Source organism: Dipodomys spectabilis, unplaced genomic scaffold, assembly GCF_019054845.1.
Source record: "Dipodomys spectabilis isolate Male_0828 unplaced genomic scaffold, ASM1905484v1 ptg000762l, whole genome shotgun sequence".
Lineage (NCBI taxonomy): Eukaryota > Metazoa > Chordata > Mammalia > Rodentia > Heteromyidae > Dipodomys > Dipodomys spectabilis.
Window position 1 is genome coordinate 59858 of NW_024871439.1, and position 20600 is coordinate 80457.

Below are 20600 nucleotides of genomic sequence, written 5' to 3' on the forward strand. Positions count from 1 at the left end.
CAGAAGGCCTAATCTAAGGATAATGGGTGTAGAGGAGCACCTAGAAACAGAAGTTAATGGTCTAGGAAATTTGTTTAACAGGATCCTAGCAGAGAACTTCCCAAACATGCAAAAAGATAGGCCTGTCCAGATACAAGAAGCCTTTAGAACCCCAAATAGACCAGACCAGAATAGGACATCCCACCGCCACATTATAATCCACACAGGATCAACTCAGAACAAGGAAAAGATCCTTAAAGCTGTCAGAGAGAAAAGGGTAATCACTTATAAAGGGAAACCAATTAGAATCACCTCAGATTTCTCAGCAGAGACAATCAAAGCAAGAAGAGCCTGGAACGATGTATGCCATGCCCTAAAAACAAACAACTATCAACCAAGAATACTGTACCCAGCTAAACTCTCCTTCATAACCGAAGGCCAAATAAAAACCTTCCATAGCAAAGAAAAATTGAAACAATGGATCTCCACCAAACCAGCCCTACAAAAGATTCTTAAAGATGTCCTACACATAGAAAACCAACAAGACGGCAATAAAGGCCAAGAAACTGCACCCAAACTGAGAAGCCAAGAACCATAGGAAGAACCCAGTTTTCGCAGCCCCCAAAAAGGTAGATAACATGTCAGGAACTCCCAAATACCTCTCAGTCCTATCTCTTAATGTTAATGGACTGAACTCTCCAATTAAGCGACATAGACTGTCTAGTTGGATTAAAAAACAAGACCCTTCTATCTGCTGCCTGCAGGAGTCACATCTTGCCCATAAAAACAAACACATTTTCAATGTTAAAGGCTGGAACAAAATCTACCAAGCAAACGGACCACATAAACAGGCGGGAGTTGCAATCCTAATATCAGATAAAATAGACTTCAAATTAAAATTCGTGAAAAGAGATAAAGAAGGTCACTACATACTAATTAAAGGATCTCTCCTTCAGGAGGATATTACAATTCTAAATATCTATTCACCAAACAATGGAGCACCCAAATTTATCAAAGAAACACTACTTTCCCTCAAATCCCATATAGATCCAAAGACATTAATAGTTGGGGATTTTAACACACCACTCTCCCCACTAGATAGATCAACTCGGCAAAAACTCAACAGAGAAACCACAGATCTAAACAGCTGCATAGATCAACTAGACTTAACAGACATTTACCGAACATTTCACCCAGCAGCATCAGAATACACGTTTTTCTCAGCAGCACATGGAACGTTTTCTAAAATAGACCACATTTTAGGCCACAAAGCAAACTTGTCTAAATTCAGAAACATTGAAGTTATACCTTGCATTCTCTCTGACCACAAGGGAATAAAATTAGAACTCAACACCAAAAGCCACCAAAGAAAGTCCGGTATCACATGGAGGCTGAACAACACACTGCTGAATCATGAGTGGGTAATGGAAGAGATTAGAAAGGAAATTCAAATGTTCATGATATTCAACAAAAATGAACACACAAATTACCAGCTCCTCTGGGACACAGCAAAGGCAGTACTCAGAGGCAAGTTTATAGCTCTGAGCTCCTACATCAACAAATTGGAGAGATCTGAAACTAGCAATTTAATGACGCATCTAAACCTCCTTGAAAAAGAGCAGCAAGATAAACCCCAATCTAGTAGACGGAAAGAAATAATCAAAATTAAATCAGAATTAAATGAATTAGAATCCAAAAAAACTATAGAAAGAATCAACAAAACCAAGAGTTGGTTCTTCGAAAAACTTAACAAAATTGACAGACCCTTAGCAAATCTTATCAGAAAAGGAAGAGAACACACCCAAATTAATAAACTCAGAGATGAGAATGGAAACATCACCACGGAAACAACCAAGATTCAGAACATTATAAGGGAATACTTTTCAAAACTGTATGCTAATAAGTTTGAGAACTTGACAGAAATGGACCTCTTCAAAGCAAATATTGACATGCCAAAACTAAACCAAGATGAGTTAAACTATCTTAACAGGCCCATATCAAGCATTGAAATAGAAACAGCAATAAGAGACCTCCCAGCTAAGAAAAGTCCAGGACCAGATGGTTTTACAGCGGAATTTTACAAGGCCTTCAAAGCAGAGCTCACACCAATTCTCCTCCAACTCTTCAATGAAATTGAAAGAGAAAGCTCACTACCGAACACATTCTATGAAGCCATCATAACCCTCATCCCAAAACCAGGCAGGGACTCATCAAAGAAAGAGAACTATAGACCCATTTCTTTGATGAACATTGATGCAAAACTTCTCAACAAAATTTTGGCCAACCGACTTCAACAATTCATCCAAAAAATCATACACCACGATCAAACAGGATTCATTTCAGGGATGCAAAGCTGGTTCAATATACGCAAATCAATTAATATTATTCATCACATCAACAGGAGCAAGAATAAGAACCACATGATTATCTCAATAGACGCAGATAAAGCATTCGTCAAGATCCAACACCCCTTTATGATGAAGGTTTTGGAAAAATTAGGAATCCATGGAACATTCCTCAATACAATAAAGGCTGTATATGACAAACCTACAGCCAGCATTATACTCAATGGTGAAAAACTAAAGCCATTTCCTCTTAACTCAGGAACAAGACAAGGATGCCCACTCTCTCCACTTCTCTTCAATCTAGTGTTAGAATGCCTAGCTACAGCAATAAGACAAGATGCAGACATAAAGGGGATACAAATAGGGAAAGAAGAAATAAAACTCTCCCTCTTTGCAGATGACATGATCTTGTATTTAAAGAATCCCATAGACTCCACTCCCAAATTACTTAAGCTGATTCAAAACTTTGGCAAAGTAGCAGGTTATAAAATTAACCCCCAAAAATCCATGGCTTTTCTGTATGCCAACAATGAGAAAAGTGTGGCTGAAATTAGGAAAGCAACTCCATTTGTAATAGCCCCACAAAAAATAAAATACCTAGGAATTAACTTAACTAAAGAAGTGAAGGACCTCTATGAGGAAAACTTTAAAATCTTGAAAAAGGAAATCAACACAGAACTTAAAAAATGGCAAAACCTCCCATGCTCCTGGATTGGAAAGATTAACATTGTGAAAATGGCAATACTTCCCAAGGCTATCTACAAATTCAACGCAATACCTATCAAAATTCCACCCTCATTCTTCAAGGAAATAGAAGAGGCAATCCAAAAATTCATATGGAACAATAAAAGACCCCGAATAGCAAAAACGCTCCTCAACGGAAAGAACACTGCTGGAGGAATATCAATACCAAATTTCAAACTCTACTATAAAGCCATAGTAATCAAAACAGCTTGGTATTGGCATAAGAACAGACCTCAGGACCAATGGAATAGAATTGAAAACCCAGAAATGAACCTACAGACCTATAGCCATCTAATCTTCGATAAGGGAGCTAAAACAATAGAATGGAAGACAGACAGCCTCTTCAGTAAATGGCGCAGGCAAAACTGGTTAACTACATGTAGAAAACTAAAGCTAGATCCTTATATATCACCCTGCACCAGAATCAACTCCAAATGGATCAAAGACCTTGAACTCAAAGCAGACACTCTGAAAACATTACAGGATGGAATAGGACAAACCCTGGGTCTCCTCGGCTCAGGCGGAAATTTTCTGAATAGAGACCCGGAAACACAACAAATCAAAGAAAGGTTGGACAAATGGGATTGTATAAGGTTGCAGAGCTTCTGCAGGGCAAATGACATAGCTAGCAAGATCAATAGAAAGCCCACGGATTGGGAGAAGATCTTTACTAGCCATACAATGGACAAGGGTCTCATATCTAAAATATACTTGGAACTCAAAAAATTAAACCACCCAACAACAAATCCTCAAAGAAACAACTGCCCAATAAGTAAGTGGGCGAAAGACCTAAAGAGAAGCTTCTCTGAAGAAGAAAGAAGGATGGCCAATAGACACATGAAGAAATGTTCAACATCCCTAGCCATAAAAGAAATGCAAATCAAAACAACATTGAGATATCACCTCACTCCAGTTAGAACAGCAAAAATCAAGAACTCTAACACCAACAGATGCTGGAGGGGATGTGGACAGAAAGGAACCTTACTTCATTGTTGGTGGGAATGTAAACTTGTTCAACCACTTTGGAAAGCAGTATGGAGGTTCCTCAAAAGACTCCATATAGAGCTCCCCAATGACCCAGCAATCCCACTTTTGGGCATTTACCCAAATGACCACAAACAAGGCCACACTAAAGCTACCAGCACAACTATGTTTATTGCAGCATTATTTACCATAGCTAAGATATGGAACCAACCCAGATGCCCCTCAGTAGATGAATGGATCAAGAAGATGTGGTATATATACACAATGGAATTCTATGCCTCCATCAGAAAGAATGACATTGCCCAATTTGTTAGGAAATGGAAAGGCTTGGAAAAAATTATATTAAGTGAAGTAAGCCAGGCCCAAAGAAACATAGGTCCCATGGTTTCCCTTATTTGCAATATCTAGTATAGGTATGAGTCAAGCGGAAAAAGTCAGAGAATGTGATGTTAGGAAAACGAACCCTCAAATATGTATTTTAATGTTTTTGTTTCATTCATGCATGTGTTTCTAACGCATTTATAATATTATTTCTTTGTTGCTTTGTATGTCCCTCCCCCACAGTGTAACCCCCGCTTTCACTATATTTGATGTCAGTATAACATGTGGAGGAGACGGGGACAAACAAGTCGTTTAAGGATTCAGGTGGACCTGTTGCAACAATGAGAAGTACAAAATGTCATGTCAAAACCAGCTTTACAATGTCGGTGGGGGGGGAGGGGGGGGGTATGATTGGGTGGGGGGGAGGGTGGAGGCTGGGAAGGGAGGTGAAGGGTAAACAAAGGAGGAGGCTGCAATGCTTGGTAAGAAATGTATGCATTTTCCTGCCCATGTAATTGTAACCCCTCTGTACAGTATGTTTTCAAATAAAATAAAGTAAAAAAAAAAAATACAGAGTATGTATAGGACAAGGAGAAAATAAGCATGTACCTAACGATGGAGGCATGAAGACATTAAAATCAAGAATGAGAAAAGGATGTCCACTCTCTCTACTACCCTTCAATATAGTAGTGGACTTTCTAGCAAGGACAATAGGCAAGAGAAAAATATAAAAGGGATCCAAATATGAAGGAAGTAAAACTATCCCCTTTCACAGATGAAATGATACTTTATATAAAGGACCCTATAGCTTCCCCCCCCCAAAATTTAGTAAAAGTGATGCTAATCTTCAGCAATGTAGCAGGGTATAAAACCTACAAGAATCAGTAGTTTTCCTGTGTTACCAACAATGGGAAGATCCAGGCTGAAATCCAAAAAACAACCTCATAGTATTAGCCTCAAAATCAAATCAAATCTAAGCAAAACAAACAACAATAAAACTAGGAATTAATTAATTTAACAAAAATGTGAAAGACCTCAATTGTGAAAACTTTAAAAGCCTAAAAGCGAAATTGAAGGAGATTCAAGGAAATGGAAAGTCTTTCAATGCTCCTGGTTGGAAGAATTAACATTGTGAAAGCTGCAATACTGCCCCCAAACAATTGGCAATGCAATACACATAAACATCCCTACAATATTCTTCAATGCAATAGAGAAAGCAATCCAAATTTATTATTGAATTACAAAATTACAGTTCAAAGAGAAGGCTTAGAAATGAGCTCATAGGCCTATAGTCATCTTACACACACACACACACACACACACACACACACACACACACACACACTGGAATTCTATTCACCCATCAGAAAGGATGACTGTTCACCAGTCTTAAGGAACATCAAAGCCTTGGGAAAATTATACTAAGAGAAAAGAATGCTGACTCAAGCAATATAGGTTTCATATATTCATTCATTCATGGTAGCTAGAAGGTACCTACAAATCTACAAGAGAGATTCTTCTATGGCTAGGGAGGTTGAGCATTTCTTCATGTGTCTATTGGCCATCCTTTTTTCTTCTTCAGAGAAGTTTCTCTTTAAGTCATTAGCCCACTTATTTATTGGGCAGTTGTTTCTTTGAGGATTTGTTGTTGGGGGATTTAATTTTTTGAGTTCCAAGTATATTTTAGATATGAGACCCTTGTCCGTTGCCCTAGCCATAAAAGAAATGCAAATCAAAACAACATTGAGATACCACCTCACCCTTGTTAGAATGACAAATATCTAGAACTCTAATAACAACAGATGCTGGAGGGGATGTGGACAGAAGGGAACCTTACTTCATTTTTGGTGGGAGTGTAAACTTGTTCAACCACTTTGGAAAGCAGTATGGAGGTTCCTCAAAAGACTCCACATAGAGCTCCCCTATCACCCAGCAGTCCCACTTTTGGGCATTTACCCAAATGTTTACAAACAAGACCACACTAAAGTTACCAGCACAGCTATGTTTATTGCAGCATTATTTACCATAGCTAAGATATGGAACCAACCCAGATGCCCCTCAGTAGATGAATGGATCAAGAAAATGTGGTATATATACACAATGGAATTCTATGCCTCCATCAGAAAGAATGACATTTCCCCATTTGTTAGGAAATGGAAAGGCTTGGAAAAAATTATAATAAGTGAAGTAAGCCAAGCCCAAAGAAACATAGGACCCATGATTTCTCTTATTTGCAATATCTAGTATATGTATGAGTCCAGCAGAAAAGGTCAGATAAGGTGATGTTAGGAAAATGAACCCTAAGATATGTATTTAAATGTTTTTTTTCTTTCTTGCATTTGTTTCTAACGCAATTATAAGATTATTTCTTTGTTGCTTCGTATGTCCCTCCCCCACAGTATAACCCCTTCTTTCACTGTATTTGATGTCGGTATAATTTGTGGAGGTGAAGGGGAAAAACAAGTCGTTTAAATAAGGATGCAGGTCGACCTGTTGCAACAATGAGAAGTACAAGTTGTCATGTCAAAAACGAACTTTACAATTTGGGGGGGGGAGGATTGCGTAAGGTGGGAGGGAGGATGGGAAGGGATGGGAAGGGTAAACAAAGGAAGAGGCTACAATGCTTGATAAGATATATACTCACTATCTTGCACATGTAATTGTAACCCCTCTGTACAGTATTTTCACAATAAAAAAATAAAAATTAAAAAAAGAGAGAGATTCTTCCTCCAGTTTGAATTGCCATTATCAAGAAAACTGACAATAGCAAATGCTAACGTGGATATAGCCAAATGGGAACTTTATTACACTGTTGGTGGGAAATTAAATTTGTCCAACCATTCTGAAGTGCAGTACGGACTTTCTGCAAAAGACTAAACAGATCTCCCTATGACACAATAATTCCTCTCATGGGCAGTAATCCAATAAATAACAAACAAGCTCACGTTAAAGCTAACAGTATAAGCATGTTCAGGCCCCAGGCCCAGAGTTCAAGGACTGGAAAAAAAGTTACCACTGTTGGTATTTGTTTCCCCAAATATGAACTTTTGACATAAGATACAAAATCTTTCTATTTGCAACAGTTAGAATAGGACTTACCTGTAGTGGGTGATAAAATGTCTTCTTTGTTGAATGTTAAGAAAAGCTGTAGGCAGTCCAAGAAAAGGGAGACTTTTTGTTGTTGTTGTTGTTGTTGTTCGAGGTGCTTGAAGCCTGGGCTTGGGCACTGTCCCTGAGCTCTTCAATTCAAGGTGAATGCTTTACCTTTTGAACCACATCGCCACTCCTGGTTTTCTGGTGGTTAAATGGAGATGAGTCTCAGGGACTTTCCTGCTCAAATTGGCTTTGAACAGCAGTCCTCAGATCTTAGCTTCCTGAGTAGCTAGGATTACAGCTGTGAGCCGCTGTCACGAGGCAAAAATGGGAGATTTTTATAAAAGAAAATCCACCTCTTCACCTGTGTCTAAACCTCAGATATTACTATTAGAACACTTCATCCTCTACTCATTTGATCTGACATTTGTAAATTTTCTCTTTTCCTTCTTGTGGAAATACTGCAGTCAATGTCAACTCAACTGTGGGACTGGATCAGTTGTATGGTAATCGCTAGCACCTAAACCAAAAACATTTACATCTAAACAAATGAAACCCTCATTTCGAATAATTGCTTTCTCTTTTTATTACAAATCTGTGCTTGATTACTTCTTAATGTGATATTGGACCTCCTAACAGTGTGATGACTTTTTCTTTCTCTTGAGCAATTGTCCTTCTTCCACATGGGTCAAATATTTAAGATTTCAAAAATTTCCATTGATAATTCATTAAGTTGACCTCGAAGAAATTGTGCATTTCTGGAATTGGTCTTCTGTGTTGTTCTTACATGCACAGGATTTCTATGATTTATTTGTTTTATAAGGAATTCTATATTCCAATCTTTGTGTGACCAATTTTAGTCCCTCTGATCAGTCTTTCCTACCCTCTCTCAGGAGTCTTTAATTTCAGCCTGCCTCATAAAAAAATATATTAGTTATCAGCTAAATGACTCCCAGCTTCAGTTTTTTGCCTGACTTCATGTAGGCTGTGATAGGAGCCTTGACTTGCCTTGCTTACTGGAGTTTTTTACTTGTTTGTTTTGTTTTGTTTTTAGAGGTCTAGGATTATTAGTCAATATATTAGCTTCTCTGGGCCGCAGTGATCACCTGGACTAGAGTCAATGGGTTTTTGTCCTAATGATACAAAAACAGCTGACTAAATTCCTGTTTTAATTGTCTCAAAATGAGGCAATCTGGCATCCTTGCAAAGCCATCAATAATATTCTGCTACCACTTACAGAAATGGTCTATCAAGATGGCTTTTCAAGGTTGACTGTAAAAAATGTTTATTTCTGTGTGGGAGGACCATATAAAAATAAAAAAAAATCACATCGTACATTATAAATACTTCAGAAACAACAGCAAGAAAAAAAAACCACTTGTGTCCCTATCTTGGGGTTCAGTTAGCTTAACATCACCTTATCTATTCCTTTTGACCTTTTCTGCTTATCCACGACATATATTAATTATTGCCAATAAGGGATACCACGTGACCGATGTTTCTTTGGACTTGGATTACTTTAGTTAATATAATTTTTCCAAGTCTTTCCATTCTGTAACAAATTGGGCGATGTCATTCTTTCTGATGGACGATAGAATTCCCATACACACACACACACACACACACACACACACACACAAACTCACAATGTTTTCTTGATCCATTCATCTACTGAGGGACATAGGGGTTGGTTCCATATCTTAGCTATGGGAAATAATGCTGCAATAAACACAATTGTATTGTGTTTCATATGGTCTTTTTGCTGACTATTTAGGTGAATGCCCAAAAGTGGGATTGCTGGGTCATACGGGAGCTCTATGTGGAAACTTTTAAGGAACCTCCATACAGCTTTCCAAGTGGTTGAACAAGTTTACACTCCCACCAAGAATGAAGTAGGGTTCCCTTCTGGCCACATCCCCTCCAGCATCTGTTAATGTAAAAATGTGGAGCGCTTCTCGAATTTGCGTGTCAGAGTTGCACAGGGACCATGCTAATCTTCTCTGTATTGTTCCAATTTTAGTGTATGTGCTGCTGAATTGAGCACAGAACATTTTTTATATATAAAGTGGAATTGATTTTCTTAAACTAGACATTTCAACAAAAAGTAAGTTCAAAAGAATTGTTGTGAAATTTTAGAACCATGTATTTCTTACATAATCACACATTTAAGACTAAAGTCAAGACTGATATGTCAAAAACAAAATAATTCCACATATTTGTTGTTCAACAGATGTGTATGGGGAGGAATTCAATTATTCTCTACAAGGCACCTATCATAATGAACACTGCAGCAAGTGTTAAGTTTTTTTTAAAGTTTTAATGTTTTAAATATGTTTAATTTTGGGAATTTGCTTATATGCCAAAATTAAGATTGTTTGGTAGGTCATATAACTTTTCTATAAAGTATTTAAGATTTATGGTAGCAGACATATACTACTAAGTATGTGCAATTAAGAGTTTATAGAAAATTTACTAATGAGAAGTTGCAAAGTCTTTGTATGAAGAAACAGTGAAGAGTTAAGACTTTGTTAACTACACAGTTTCTGTAAAAACTTTAGGGCTTCCTTACTTTATATGTTAGCAAGGAACAAAAATGATTATATAAACCATATACAGATGATGAGACGAGACATAAATAGTAATCTTAGAGATTAAATTTAAAGACTACTCATAGCCTATAAAACTCTTGTTGAACATCATAATCTTAGCCAGTTTTAAATGTACAGGAATATGAGAAAATAGTAAAATCTAATATGTAGTACACTTCAAATACTGGAAACAATGGTATTTAGTTTTTATTTTATTAATCATTAATATTTAATTATTGATTTTCTTTATTTGTAGCATTGTTTTCCTTGTTGTAATATAATACAACTTTTTGTAAGTCATCATTACAAGATACTTTGAGAATGTTACTTGGATGGCCATACCATTTTTTATAGGTGCATGTGAATTTACAAAGAGCAAAATTAAGAACAAAATATTGATTAAAATTTTCTCAAGTAGAGTTTGAATCAGGAGTGTTGATAAATGTCCACACATAAATCTTAGCCCTATGCTGAAGCAGTGGTTTTACAGAGTTGAGGCCACAAAATTGAGAGACGGTTTTTGTGTTTGGGTTTTTGGTTTTGTTTCTGTTGGTTGTGGGCCTTGAACTCTGGGTCCTGTGTACTGCTCCTCAGCTCTTCATTTCAAGGCTATTGCTACCACTTGAGCCACAGCACCACTTCCATCTTTTTCTGCTTATGTGGTGCTGAGGAATGTGGTGTTGATGGGTTATCATACATCAAATACCTTCAAATGTACATGTAGAGTCTAAAGATAGCAGTATGAATATTCTCATACAGCTCTTGTTTATCTGTTATGCACTTTCACTATTATGATATTTCTCTCTTTCATTCTCTCTTATTTCCTCTCTTTCTCTTTCATGCTCCATGTCTGCTACTTAGAATTTCTGCTGGAAAATTTATCCTTCAGGACCCACTGGGATTTTGGGAACATGATAGGGACCATCAGTTACCCTTGCATTCTTTAAGAGTTGTAAGAGTGACGTAATATTATCCTTTGCCATTCTAAATGGCAAAACAACAGATCTAGGAATTCCTGTTCACTTTTAGTACTATTACAAATTTTCCTCGTAGGAATCATTGGGACGGATAAAGATACTTTTAACCTGTGTCCTAAAGATCTTTTCCTTTTACAAGCATCCTTTTTCTTTTATTATCAGTAAGTAACAAAAACAAAGCTATCCTATGGAAAGTAGGCTGAAGTTGTTCACAGGGATGGAAAACAAGGAAGTGGGGGAAGTGAGCACAGATCCTCAGAGCAGTTTATCATGTACACTTTGTAAGAATGACAATGTTCTGGGAAGTCTAGATTAAATTACTAAACACCTGAAATATATAAATATATGTACATATATTTATATATGTATATTTATTTATACATGCATATATGTGTGTATATGCCCTTATATATGTACACATGTATATTGCTCTACATACAAATACACACATACATATACACATGTATACATGCACACATGGAGAAAGACGCATAGATACAGCCAACACAAGTTTCACTACTTGTTGAATATGTCCTAGACGGAATGCTTGGAACCAAATATGTTGAAGATATATTTGTCTCTAAGAGTTCTTTTAGCACTTCTCTTATCTCTTAAAACTGGTAAGTTTTGACAGATTCGACTTGCAAATGCAGTACAAGTGATAGCATATCACCCAGAAATCTCAGTAAGTATAGGTTATATGGTGTCTCCTTGCTCCCCACGGAATGCTTGCTCTTGTAGACACTCTCAACAACCAAAACAGCAGGAGAATATCCTGGTAAAGAATAAAGTTACACGGCATCTTTCATTGAGCTCTTTTCCAACAGCCAGCATCAATTCCTAAGTAATGAGTGAGTCCACAGAAGACTGGAGCTCAGGTCAACATTTAACCAACCCATGTGATAAGTCTAAAGTGAGAAATGCTGACCGAGGTCTTGCATTTCCTGGCCACGAAAATAAGAAAAAGTATTTGTAATGTATTAAAATTTGAGAATAATTTGTATCCTGTCAATAAATGTGTAGAATACAATTATACCAACTGACAAAAGATGCATTTCATTTGTGTGCTTTTGGACTTGGCGAGTGATTTTAAGTGTGTCTCACAATTAGAATCAACATAAATCAAGCCAGCATTTCTTCATTTAAGATACAAGGAAAGGATACAGGTTGACCCATTGTAGCAATGAGATGTACAAGACACTCTTTCTGGGGGGACTAAGACCACATGATTGGTTTTTCTACAACCCCCATTATTCCACCAACTTTACTCCCCTCTCCTCTTCACTCTTCTAAGGGTTAAAATATTTAATTCATATACTAATCCACCTCATCACCAAATTTGATTTAAAGGTTTTCTGCTCTTGTTATCAATGTTTGTTTAAGGGTTGAAATTCTGTGTGTCAAAATTTGCCTTGCATTTTGTCTGGTATTACCTACTATTCTGACATTGACCACGTGGTTTTATCATATTGGGAAAAAATATCACTTTGTCACTGGAATTCCAAAAAAACGTATAGCCGATTTTCATTTTTTAAAAACCCAAGTGCATCTTAGAACTTTAGTTTAAAAGTGTGTGTGTGAAAACATGTTCAACATAATCTAATTATAAAAACTCTGTAACAAGTTATCTTCTTCTATGTCTTTCTTTTTTTTTTTTTTTTTGGTCCAGTCGTGGGGCCTGAAGTCTGGGCCTGGGCACTGTCCCTCAGCTCTTCAGCTCAAGGCTTGCGCTCAACCACTTGAGCCACAGCACCACTTCCAGCTTTTTTTCTTTTTGCTTATGTGTTGCTGAGGAATCGAAACCAGGGCCTCATGCATGCAAGGCAAGCGCTCTACCACTGAGCCACCTTCCCAGCCCCTTCTTCTATGTCTTGATAGTGATACTTCCTATCAAATTTGCTGTTTGTTAAAAGAAAACCTTTTTTTTCAAGGGTAGTAGTAAAAGGAATGAGACCCAACTCAGCTCCTAGCCAGGTGTGATGAAAAACAAACCAGTAAGGAGGTAAGAATTGTCTTAAAATGTTTGTTCCACATATCTGTTTCTGTCCCCAGAAACTTCGAGTATAAGAGATGGTCTGAGTCAGTATAACATGTGGAGGAGATGGGGACAAACATGTGGTTTAAGGATTCAGGTGGACCTGTTGCAACAATGAGAAGTACAAAATGTCATGGCAAAACCAGCTTTACAATGTCGGTGTGGGGGGGGGAGGGGGGTATGATTGGGTGGGGGGGAGGGGGGAAGCTGGGAAGGGAGGTGAAGGGTAAACAAAGGAGGAGGCTGCAATGCTTGGTAAGAAATGTATGCATTATCCTGCCCATGTAATTGTAACCCCTCTGAACAGTATGTTCTCAAATAAAGTAAAATAAAATTTAAAAAAAAAAGACAGCTTGTGAGTAAAGTTGGTAAGTAATTCTTGACTGTGATTTAACATTAAAACTAGCATGTCATTCTCTATGTCCATCTAAAGTCGTTTCTTTAAAGTCTGTGTATAATTTTGTAAGTAACTAAACAGGAGTTTTGACAATTCATCCGAGGGAGGCGGTCTTGCCCAGATCCTGCCTGGACCATCCTACCTCCACCATGGTACACTGGACTCCTGCCTGACTCCATCACACACAGCTGATTCTTGGTAAAAGACTGATTTAGATTTACAAACTCTAACTCTTTTGGGACACTCTCTGTAAACCTTACTCATCCTGATATGAAAAAGCCAGCTATGTTGTTATACTATTGAAACATGTATAGGCCAGGAGAGCATCTCATACAATTTAGTTATCAGGTTTTCCAGCCATACAGGCTATGCTCAAACTCTCATCCCATCTATTGAATTTTGTCATTGCAGAGTTCTGGCAAGGACTTGTTGATTAATTCTTGACAGGGTGCACATAAACTCCACTTGTTCTCACTGATCTCTTTGTTGCTTTAATTGGAAATGATAAATGGCTTTTGTGGGAAAGATTGCAGTTCAAAGCCAGCCCAGGTAGACAAATCCTTGAGACTCTATCTCCCAACTAACCATTAAAAAGCCAGCGTAGAAGCTGGCTCAAAAATTAAACAGCCAAATGCTAAATGTGGCCCTGTGACTCAAAGTGGTAGAATGCTAGCCTCGAGCAGAATTGCTCAGGGAAAATGCTCAGGCCTTGAGTTCAAAGCCCATATCCCAGCCACAAGTACTTAGATCCCAGGACAAGGTGGAAAAGAATAAGAGGAAAAGATGTTACATCATCCACTTTCTGCCTGCCCTTTCAAAATTAACCAGATCCAGGTCAATAGAAACAAGTTGAGAATCTTGTCCATCTAATGTCCATATCTGTCTAACTCATAAATGCACAGGAATTTACATTCTTGCCTTTGTTACCTGCTATTTATAGGAAATGATCAAGGTCTCTCACCAGGCACTTAACTACTCCAATCCAGCCCTAGTTTCTGACTGGTTATAAGTTCATGATCCAAATGGAACTTTTCTGGTTTATTCCTTTGTTGTGTTTTCTGATGTCACTCATATCAACTAGTCCTGCCACCTTGTCAGCCTTTTGCCTGATATCAGTATTTTCAAGTTTCTCTCTAACAGGATAACAGCCCTCACTCAAACCTGGGACCAAGTCAAGGACATCCGATTACTGCAGGCAGCCAGAGGCTTTGCTTACACTGCCCTGGATCGAGCACAGACCTGGACCTGAAGATCCCAGCCCCAGTGACTACTGAACACACTCATGACAGCTGGACGTATCCAGAAAAGACCACGACGCCCCTCCACCTTTTATACTCCAGGGTTCAAAATGATGGAATCTGCTTTGTTCTCATAACTCCATGATTCTCTTCTCTCAGCAGAATTATTTTTATGTATCCAAAGATCCTATATGAAGAACTAGCTTCTCCCCACTTGGCCCTATCATTTTATGTATCTAAAGATGGAATATGAAGGATTGACCCCCACCCTGCTGTCCCAGGCTCATACACAATACAGGCAAAATTCCAGGTATGTGTGAACTCCTTTTATGTGCAGGCAGGGCAATCCATATAATCCCAGTTGTAAACATCCCATTGTGGGGCCAACTGAAAGGCCCCCACTTTCCTTGACCTAGGGGCTTTTCATTAACCTCTACCTCCTTGCTCAGTCCTCCTATAAAAACTCAGATCCTGTTTCAGCTCCCTCACACAACCTCCAAACCTGCTTTTCCTCAATAAACAGTCTTCGTCTATTGATGAAGTCAGTCCTATTCCTTTTCCATTCTCCTAAATTTTCCTAACAAGGACAGGCTGTATTCTATGACACAGAAGAGAGAAAATTACTAAGCATTCATTTACAGCCTTCTGAATATTTCTGATTCTGCACACATCAATTATCTATCCATACCTATGTCCAAGTGAGAGGATTTTAAAAGAATTTAGTGTTGGTTCCAATGCATTACATTAAGATATTTAGAAACAACTGAGAAACCTAAAGGTCTATACGAATTTTTGGTGGGACTGAAGGGATAGCAGAATTTGGTTTTCTATAATTTGAGCAATTTGCAAAAAGATTTGGCAAATTACAATTTACATTTGCAGCAGACTTGACACATTAATTTTTGTGTATTGAAAGGAGCACAAGGCTCAACAATATGTCAATGCTATCCTCTTATTTATCTCTAAAGGTTTATATTCTGGTCATTTAATATTAAAACCTCAAAAAAAATTTTAATCTTTAGCAAGTCGTGCAAAGGGGCTTCACTTCATATTGTCACTGTTGAATAATGTGTATGTGCATTTCAATGTACAATACATCTGGATCATTGTCAATCATTCCACTTTTCGAATTTTTATACATTTTATAGTAAAAATCGTGTACAGAGGGGTTACAGTTACATGAGTAATGTCTTCTGCATCATATTCACACATTTTAAGTGAATATCGAAGATAATTTACCTAATATTGGAAGTTTAGGAGCCGTCTTCATTTTCTGATGATATTAGCAAGAGTCAGTTTAATTATGCAGATTCCACTATGGAGTGAGCCCTTTAGTCTTCTAACTTTTCGATAAATTTAGAGTTTTTTTTATTAAAAATTAACAAACGTTTTATTTCAGTATTGGAAACGCTGCCCTAATTATTTTAAAACTTTCACATTAAGCTAGGCTGATCTTTTTTCCCATTTACCACACTAGCTCAGGTTAAGTCTCCTTTGGCTTTATTGTTTGAGAGGCCAAGGGAAGAGGGTAAACAGAAAGATGATTATTACTCAGATATCTCCTTCCTCTTCTGTTTTTGCTATTCTTGTTGAGAGGAATACTAGATCAGGGAACAATAGTAATGCTTGATTTCACCATAAAAGGGAGCATTCCTGGCATGTCAATTATTGTTTCTCAGAATCACTTGAACTGATTACTCTTTCCTTTTCTGTAACTGTCACCTCACTCTGGCACCCTTGGTGCAGAGGGAAGCACACTAACAGGTTTTTAGCTGTAAATTTGTATTCTATATCTTAACTTACTACTACCAAAAACATAAAGCTTTGGCTATATAAATGCAAAGGCACTGATTGTCCAATAATACCTTATAGGCAATTCTACTCAGCTCTCTCCTCCTCTCCTATCCTCCCTTCTCTTCCCCTCATTTACTCTCCCTTCCCTTCTTCATTCCTTTTTTCTCTGTCCTCCGTAATCATCTCTAACTTCTCACTTTCTACCTTCCAGTAGCAAGTGATTTGGTTTATCAGACAACACATAAATCATTGAACAAATATTTTTCTCCTTTTTGTGATTATTCATTTTTACAAGAAGTGAGTTTTAGTAGAACACCAGTGGCTTCCACCTAGCTACTAGGTAGGTTCAAATTTGACAATTGCAATTCCAAGCTATTCCAAATGAATAAACCTAAAAGATTCTTTTCTCCACTTGTAGTAAAAGGAAGAAATGAAGGTGTGACTCATTTGGTATAGTCCAAACACTGAGAATTAATGCCCAGATAGAGCTCAAGGCCAGTAGTTCAAAACCCAGTACCAACATAATATTAAAAAATGCGTCCTTCTATTTTGAATGGGGATATTTCTCCAAAAATTCATAACCAGGACAATTTTCAAGGTCAAAGATTTTTTCAAAGGCTCTTTCATTTCTTAACCTGATTTCTCGGCTTCATTTACTTTATAGGAAATAGGAACCATTTGTTAGGAAATGGAAAGACTTGGTAAATATTATATTAAGTGAAGTAATCCAGGCCCAAAGAAACATAGGTCCCATGGTTTCCCTTATTTGCAATATCTAGTATATGTCTGAGTCAAGCAGAAAAGGTCAGATAAGTTAAACTAAAATTTTTTCATCATGTCCCTAACAAGAATCTCCAAGATTGGCCTTGATAATTCCGTCATAGAAGACTGGGTTCATGCAAATGTCAGTTATGTTTGGGGTCCAATATTTTCCACAGTTGCTTAGGTTGCAAATCTCTCACAGCACATATAGTATCTGGAAAAAGTGCTGTCTTGCTAGGCACTTAAGGTATTTTTGAGGATCACAGTTCATTGCCAGCCCAAGTAGGAAAGACCATGTGATTCTTATCTCCAATTAACCATCAGAAAACCGTAAGTGGCACTATGTCTGAAGTGATCAAGTTCTGGCCTTGAGCCCCATGACTGACCAAATAAAAAAGAAAGAAAAGTATACATATATATATATATATATGATGAGATGAATTACATTTAAATCTGTATCAATATATATGATACATATTTAAACTAAATATATAATTTATTTATAGTATATTTGTATATTTATATATATAACATGTTCATATTTTATCTGTATGTTTATAAATATATTTGTAATTTATATCCAAAGAGTACATCTGAAGATTTTGGGAAATTTCAGTTTCTAAAAGATTACTACTGACCCATTATACTTTCAATCATTTTTTCCACTTATTACAATGTCTGCAGTACTAAGACTGAATGATTATGGAACAGAGCATTTGTTTTATTCCTTAAGATTTTGGATTAGAAACATTTATTTATTTGGTATGAAACCTACCAAAATGTGATCTTGAAATCACACTCCACAAACTGGACATATACATCAATTTAGCAACTTATAGGTCTCAAACTTTTATTTGAATTCTGTATCTCATATACATTCAGCTTCCCTACAAACATACATGCATATTCATGTTCACATACATCCCATACTCACATGACATACTAAATGTAACACTGTAATAAAAAATAACTTAATTACTGAAAAAGAACACCATCACAAATGTAATTATATATCATTTTTTAAATATAATGCATAATTGAAATACTGATGAAAGTGCAGCTGGGAAGATGTTTAAAATAGAGTGCCAACCTAAAGATCACGTTTCTCAATCCAAACACCATTATTTCCATCCTTCCTTCTCCCATTAAAAAAATGAATACAGAATTCACCTACATGTTTCTTAATCATTGATTGAATAAAGAAATTGTAATATATATATTTATGCATATATACACAATAATATATTATTTAGCCACTCATGATAATGAAATACCTTCATCTTCAGGAAAATAGATAGAAATGGAAACCTTCATATTAAAGCAATAAGCCATACTGTGTAAACAAATACTGGATTTCTCACATGTAGACTCTAGTTCCAGAAAATAAAATGAATGACCCACGTATAAAAGATGGAACTGATTGAGTTTGGAAAAAAGTGAATAAGGAGATGAAGAGAAATAGTGTGGAATAAATATGTTCAAATACTTCATAAGTTAGTATGATCACATAATAAAATTTCAGTTATAAAAATAGGATAGTGAATTAATAAAAGGAATAAAATTTAATAAGCAACATTATGAGGACATATGTGTATAACACAATAAAATTATTTTGTGAAATTAATATTTGGTAATAAGAAGAAAAATTCATTCCAGTTGTTATAAATTCATATGTTAATTTCCTTTTTTGTCAGTTATTTTCCTGACAAACTAAAAGGAGAAATAGGCTTTGCTCATTTAGAAAGACAATCTTGTCCAATTAGCATTAAAGTATTCTAGTTAATTACTGTCAATGTGAAATTGTTCAATCAAATTCAGTATTATATTAGAATATTTCTAATGCATTCTTCAAAATATTCTCTATAGGTATGTACTTTTTGCTATTTATTGAATATGTTTTGTTTACTTAATTGCTATATACCATTTTCTGAATGGAGTTTGGTTTATGCAACTAGGATATATTATACCTGACCAGAAAATCAATTATTCAGTTTTTTTTTTATCAAAAATGCTTATTGTGAAATAAAGGGCTAAATCCAAATTATGTATATTTGAAGACAGTACTTGGTTAGTCCTCACATTCCCCATTCCCTTCTTGAGAATAATACACATTGTAAGGAAATGCTTAGAAGGTTTTGGAGAAATAGCTTGACTTTAAACCAGTGAGTTACTCTATCTGCATTTTGTTTACTTTATATACAGAATAGCTAAATTCTTACCTTATCATTTTCCTTAGGCTTTATACTCAGGTTTAATCGCTGATGGGAGACAGATAAATATATAAACATTTTTTAACAGTGGTTAAATTTAGGTACAACTAAACTCATGCAGATAGGCCTCATAAGTCATGAGACCATGATATCAAAATGTTAACCTATACTTACTGGTGTCATGTTATGTGATTTTGTGTATTATAAACAGTGGTTATTAGCATTTGTTTTGTAAACAACATCATTTCATGGGTTAGGAACTGAAGTGAGACATTACACTCAGAACAAAACTTAAGGAGGCACCCAAAATTAGTTACCAAGGTATACATCATATAACACAATGTTTGAAAAATGCAAGCTAAAGGAAATACTTTATGAAAAATCAACAATTAAAATCAATACAGAACCAGTATGACTGATTTTTCTTTTACCCCAGTTGAAATACGGCTTGCATGATGACTTTTCTGATTTTATGCTTAGTTAGGTCTTGAATTTAGTTGGAGAAGCTATGTTCTTTCATGTATTCATTTGTTAGATCAAAGAGGAAATGAATTCCATGCCATAATCAACATGCATTATAATGCTATAGTTGTATACTTTGCCAAAATTTCAAATCAGCTCGAGTAGCTTGGGTCTTTTTCGGATCTAACTAAATAGGTATGCAATTTTGTCAGTACTAGAAACATTTTGACCACCAATTATTAAAATAGTATTTTCCAGAAACTACTATTCTCTTTCATGAGATTTTTAATTTCATTTATGTAATGTGCTGATGTTTTCCTTCAGAAAACCCACATTCAGTAATCTACAAACAGTGTAATTTGGAGTAGTTTAAAATTATGTACACTCATGTACACTGCTCAGATTCTATTATGTGCATATTTTGTTCTTGTTAAATCAGTGGTATTTACTATTGGACTTATTCATTGCATTTCTGAATTTTTTTAGTTTGTCATGATTTTTGTGATTTAGTACTATAGCATTTTTCCTTTTAAAGATGTGCAGATCTTTATTAATATACAGTTACATTTGTTTTAAAAAATTTGATCCAAAGGATTTGCTATATTAGGTTCATCCAGATGAATTTAATTACAAATGAGCACAACCTTATTTCTGAGAGACAGTTATAATTA

At 36.2% G+C, this 20600-nt stretch overlaps 1 non-coding gene across 1 annotated transcript; it reads right to left on the reverse strand.

Annotated features, from left to right (window-relative positions):
• Positions 1-9403: 9403 nt before the first annotated feature.
• On the reverse strand, positions 9404-9510 carry LOC122102154. Its single transcript, XR_006146469.1, has one exon. It is a non-coding gene; the product is annotated as a U6 spliceosomal RNA (small nuclear RNA).
• Positions 9511-20600: the final 11090 nt, after the last annotated feature.